The sequence below is a fragment of the Spea bombifrons genome, chromosome 4 (genome assembly GCF_027358695.1).
Source record: "Spea bombifrons isolate aSpeBom1 chromosome 4, aSpeBom1.2.pri, whole genome shotgun sequence".
Taxonomy (NCBI): Eukaryota; Metazoa; Chordata; class Amphibia; order Anura; family Pelobatidae; genus Spea; species Spea bombifrons.
Window position 1 is genome coordinate 104849274 of NC_071090.1, and position 6371 is coordinate 104855644.

The window sequence follows — 6371 nt, forward strand, 5'->3', positions numbered from 1 at the left end:
CCACCCGGGCCATTAAATGGTCCCATAAATCTCCACAAAGTTGGCAGGAGAGCTTGCAGGAGGGTTTTTAACTCCCTGTATTCACTATGACCATCCCTGGCAAATGTATCCACAAGAAGGACCGAGCTGGCCCTGCATAATGTATAGTTCAAGCAGAAGAAAATGCTTTATATACTAGGCTATCCAAGGTACCCTGGAGCTCAGTGCTGTTGCCCCTTCACCCTGTAAAGTGAAGCCAGGGAGATGAAACTGTAACTTCCCTGCTGACTCCATCTTTAGTGAATTAACCCCTGAAGACCTGCTTCACTGACACCGGGGGCAATTCAGCCACCTGGCTTAGCATTTGCCTGCAAAATACCCCCCGGCTGACCTGTCACCTCCGAACCAGTGACAATGTCCGCACAGGCAGAGGGTGCTCTATAAAAAGGGTGTTGTGGAGCAATCACCATAGCAACCAATGGAATTATTCATAAAAATAAGATTCTTCATTATGGCCTCATATCTCATCATTCTTACTAATGCTGACCTCATAAATAAAGTGATTCAAAGAAAAGATTAGATGGAATTTTAATGTGTAGGAGTTACACTGATTCATTTTTAGCAGATAGCGATCCTTTTTAGCGAACCACCACATCCACAGATATAGAATCTCACAAGGTATGGTAACTACAACTGAAAAAGAGACTTCTGAGTCACTAACAGGAATCAATGCATGCTAAAGACTTTAAATGGAATTGTAATAACTGGACAATTAAAATATATGTACATATATAATCAAACCGGAATATTTGAAGGTATTTTACCATTTTAAGCTTTTTCTTTGATGAGATCGAAGGCTGCCCACCCACTGGATCCCCGATCACCCGATTCCCGATCACCCGATTCCCGATCACCCGATCGCCTCGCGTGCTGGATCCCCGGTGGCACATCACACTTTAAAAGCCCATCCGAAAAATAGTATCATCTCCAACGGAAATGTCACAATAAATAAAAAATACTTATTGTAACAAAGAGAGAATGTTGAGAAATGTTACGCATTCTGTGCGTTTCGCAAACCCCGGAATCAGCTGGGAGAGAAAACATCAAACAGGAGGAGGATCGGATCCAGCCGGCGATCACTGAGAGGAGCCGGGGGTTTTAGGGTTAAATGGCTTACCTTGTGGAGTAAGTTTGGAGGGTCCTTCCCAGGGCAGTGCGAGCTCCTGTCTGAGAGCAGATCAGGCTGGGACCTCCTCCACCGAGCAGCAGCCCAGCCCATTACATGTGAATGCAGAGATCTCCCAGACACCCCTGTGAGTGATCGCACTCTCCCAGTAACATGCTGGGTGCACTCAGTGAGTGATCGCACTCTCCCAGTAACATGCTGGGTGCACTCAGTGAGTGATCGCACTCTCCCAGTAACATGCTGGGTGCACTCAGTGAGTGATCGCACTCTCCCAGTAACATGCTGGGTGCACTCAGTGAGTGATCGCACTCTCCCAGTAACATGCTGGGTGTCTCAGTGAGTGATCACACTCTCTCAGTAACATGCTGGGTCACTCAGTGAGTGATCACACTCTCCCAGTAACATGCTGGGTCACTCAGTGAGTGATCACACTCTCCCAGTAACATGCTGGGTGCACTCAGTGAGTGATCGCACTCTCCCAGTAACATGCTGGGTGCACTCAGTGAGTGATCGCACTCTCCCAGTAACATGTTGGGTGCACTCAGTGAGTGATCGCACTGTCCCAGTAACATGCTGGGTGCACTCAGTGAGTGATCGCACTCTCCCAGTAACATGCTGGGTGCACTCAGTGAGTGATCGCACTCTCCCAGTAACATGCTGGGTGCACTCAGTGAGTGATCGCACTCTCCCAGTAACATGCTGGGTCACGCATTGAGTGATCATACTCTCCCATTAACATGCTATGTGCTCTGTGTGAGTGATGCTCACTCTCACAGTATTGACACATACTGGATGCTCTCTCTGAGTGCTCCCTCACCCTCCTAGCAACCATCTATTCTCCCAGCAATCACTCACTCTCCCAGCAATCACTCACTCTCCCAATAATCAGTAATAGTCTTAGTTTCAGTCACCCTTCCACCCTCAAATCTCTCTCTCTCTCTCTCTCTCTCTCTCTCTCTCTCTCTCTCACCCCTTCTCTCTTTCTCATTATCCTTCTTCTAGTATTATTATTTAATGTGATTTCTTTATTCTGTCTATTTTATGGCTGTTTTAGCATGTGCCGCGTGCGCACAGTGGGCGAGGATTGTGTATGTGTGTGTATGCACTCAGTGTATTGTAAACAGGAGACAATAACACACTTTTACATCACAAAGGGCTATTAACATAGGATTTTTGAATACGAAAAAAACTTAATTAACGCCTACCCTGTACCCGGGGTCTGCGGTTATCAGAGATGGGGGTCCTGAGATTGTCCAGCTCACTATTTGTACTTGTGAAGCTTTATATATATATATATATATATATATATATATATATATACATATGGGCAATCACAGGACCCCCATTTTTGATAATGGTGGTCTTGGAAAAGACATTGGTAGTTCATTTTCTTCTTATTCAAAGAGTCCATGTAAAAATATGTGTTATTTACTTTACTGATAGAGTGGATGATAAGTGGAACAGCTTTCCAGCAGAAGTGGTAAAGGTTACAGAGTATGGCAATTTAAACATGCATGGCATAAGACGAGACCAACGTCTGATTAACGTTGGAGTCTTTACAGCAGGAACAGGCGATTAGGTGGCCGACGGGTCTGATCTGCCGTCACATTCTACGTTTCTATAATTGCCCCTGATTCATCATCTATATCTGCTAATCGAAGGTTTTATTAGCCAAATGTCAGAGATCGGGGCAAGTGCCCCTCCCTGGGGTGCAGGATATAACTGAATCATTTTTGGTGCATCTGGGTTGCTTCCTCCAGTGTGTTGTCTGAGTATCAGCTTGTATTAGAGTGTAAGCTCTGCAGGATAGGATTGTCGCTGTTAGTTGTACTTCAGTGTAAGCGGTAGGTGGCCTGTAGCCTTTTGTGTCTGTGTACAGTATCCCTCTCCAGATGCCGGCAATATACGCTGCCTGGAGACAGGATTTAGACTCTCCAAATCCAGTTCAACCACATTCATGCTTCACAAACGCAGCCGTCACTCCCTCCTTTCTATGGATGCGCCTCCCTCACGCACCCGCTCCCAACCCTAACGCTCCTCCCGCATGTCTTTCATCCAACGTTTAGTTTGTTAACAAAGTGGTCTGGCTGAATGTAATGAGAGTTGTTTCTTTGCAGACATAAAAATGTTGCTTATAAGTGGAACAGCCACCCAGCAGAAGTGGTAGTGGTTAATACTCTTTGAAGCCGGTTTTATCACCATGTGCTGGTAATGATTACGACCCGCCATGTGCATGGTGTTTATTATCATATGACTGGTTGCCTCCGTGCTGTGACTGCTGGTTTTCTATGTCCCAGGGAGTGCATTGGGGATGGGGCCCCTCAGCACAGCGTGCAGCAGATTACCCCTCCCTGTGTAACATCTCTCCCCCCCTCTCTCTCCTCTCCCTCTTTCTCCCTCCTCTCTCCCTCTCTCTCCCTTCTCCCTCTCTCTCCCGTCTACTTCTCTCTCTCTCTCTCTCTCACCCTTCTACCCCCACACACTATCACTTTATTTCCCGGTTCTCTCTCTACTTTCTGGATTTTTTCGTTCATTTCTATGTCTCTCATGTTCTCTCTGTCTTTCTTTCTCTTGTTCTCTCTCTCGCTCGTGGGATTTTTCTCTCTTTTCTATGTGTCTTTTGTTTCCTCTCTACCGCCTCCTCTCTGTCTCTCTCTTTCCTGACTCAGGCGTTTTCAGATACCCCACGCTACCCCGTCCAGTCCCTCTGGCCGCAGAGACAGTGCGTGGTTCCAGACCTCATGCATGCGATGATGTCGTAGTATTGCAAGTCGGTAATGCCTCACAGAACGGGGCAGAAAATCTTACGTGGAATTTATTATATATAGAAACACAGAATCTTCCGGCAGATCGGCCCCATTCGGCCCCTATCTAGTCATCCATTTTTCCTGCTGTAAAGACCGTATGCCTATCCCGTGCATGTTTAATCCCCTCACTGTATTAACCTCTACCACTTCTTCTGGGAGTCTCTTCCATTTATCTACCGCCCTCTCAGTAAAGTAAAACGCATAGAATAACATGGAGTCACACAGGCGTTTAAGGTATTGGAGATAATAATATCCCATTCCCCCTCAGATGGGAATTCGCTGTTTGCCGTTATAAGTATAGGGGCAGCGACCGCGCATGTAGAATTCCTGGGTAGCAGTGACGGACACTCAACACGCACATAGCAGATATCACGGTCGGGATAGGATGTGAATGGCATTATTAGAGCTATGGCACACGGACAAGTGAAGCTGGTATGGAATGGTGCAGAGAGGGCACCGCCGTCCGGCCGAGACATCCTTTGTGGTTTAATGACACGCAGGGGTCAGGGAAGCAGCAGCCTGGAAGATTTGGAGGGTCAGAGGTTATCATCGCCCCTGTGATGTGTGACGCTCGCCTACAGGGCTCAGCAACACCCAGACCAGATCTGTAGGGTTTGGGGCGATCACCCCGCCAGCCACGCGTTCCAATTACGGGGAATATTACAAAAAAAAAGGTGATTATTCGCATGTGAATGGAGATCTTTAGATTTTCCTAATCACAGCTCCATCTCCCAGGCGTTTTATCTGATTTGCCTGTGGCTTCCTCCGCCTTTTCATTTCGGAAGCCCCTTTTCGTATCCAGCCACCCTTTAAAGGTCTATAAAATACTTAAAAAGCTAGGAATTAGGAGACTTGGGTGTATAATAAAGTTGGTGATTTATGGACAAGCCATTTTTTTGTAGAATTTCTGTTTCAGTCAATGAGTGAGCAAATAGATTGTAAGCTCACGAGAACAGGACCCTGTTACTCTTATTGTTAGTTTATACCCTACTGTAGCGGAATCTGCTGGCGCTCGATACATACATGTAATGGTATGAGCTCAGGGGCCGCCATGAAGGGTCCGAAGCCCACAGAATGAGAACCGCCAATATACTCCATGGCTGGCATTGCCAGCTTCAAATACCCTGCAGTAGACCAGGGCTTCTGATCCCACCGCGCTGGGCAGGTGCCCCCATTACATGTAACCTACCGCTTTAGGTCCTTTACTCTCATGCTGTGACATTTTTGTGCAGATAACATAGAATTCCAGCACAATTAAATTATTATTCAAATTATTATTATTATTTTTTTTTATTATTTATCATCATTAACTTATTAAACATGAAACATTCAACTTTTTGATGATACATTTGAATACATTGCCCAGCACTGCTGAATAAGCTCGTTACCTCTTTCTTCTATAAGTCGAATCGATGTTATATTCTTCTTGTTTACCCATGGTACAGGGCTGCGGGAAATGATGGCGCTGTAAACGATAAATAATAATAATAATAAGATAGCGCTGTATAAAATAATAAATAATGATAATAAATAATAATATGGCGCTGTATAAAATAATAATAATAATAATAATAATAAATTGAAATATGATGATGATGATGGCGCTGTATAAAACAATAAATAATAATAATAACAATGATAATATTATGGCGCTGTATAAAACAATAAATAATAATAATTCCGTTCCATGCTGCTATAAAAGGGTTACATTTCTTTCCTCCTCGAGCGAGCGTCTAGCAGCCCGTGAGAAACCCTTTTTTTTTTTTTTTTTTGTAAAGTCTTCAATAATAGAGACTGAGGATCTTTAGTGAAACAGGGCATAAATGGTGCTCTGGTGGCCCCCAGATCAGGAATGCATTAACCCTTCGTTTTGTAAAGAGTTGGATTTTTTGGTTTGGGGACTGAAATTGAAACCGAATGGACTGCTCACTTAGCATTTCTGTGTCCGATTACATTTGTAGGATAAAAAGCGACGCAAAACCCCATCCCATAATAACCACATGATATCGGTACCATACAGCAGAGGAAGAAACCCGCATCTTCTCTGTATGTTGGTGCATTTTTCTAAAATATCTTAAATCCATACCTCCCAAGCGTCCCTGTTTAGAAGGGACAGCCTCGCTGCCAAACTTAAAGTCCCCTTTTTCCTCCCCTGATGCCCCTTTTTCTCGGAGCTCAGAATGTTTGCTTCATATGATTGTTCTAGAGGGTTCTACACAACTAAACATTGTGATAATAAATACATTACATTCTGTAAGTAAAATGCTCTATTCATTATTCTACTGCCAAATGCCTTGGTTCCATAAATAGCTATGAATCGGTCATAAAGTCCAATAAAAATGGTGCCCCCCCGTCTAGGCTTTTATTAATAGATCGGGATATTCCCGCAGCGTGCCTTA

The 6371-nt window shown here is 44.5% G+C and overlaps 1 protein-coding gene across 1 annotated transcript in view; it reads right to left on the minus strand.

Annotated features, from left to right (window-relative positions):
* Positions 1-1295, minus strand: part of S1PR5 (sphingosine-1-phosphate receptor 5) — a 14054-nt gene extending 12759 nt beyond the window's left edge. The window contains exon 1 of the mRNA XM_053464854.1: positions 1157-1295. The gene's annotated coding sequence lies outside the window, so the exon portion shown is untranslated. The remainder of the gene's footprint in view (positions 1-1156) is intronic.
* Between the last annotated feature and the right edge of the window lie 5076 nt (positions 1296-6371).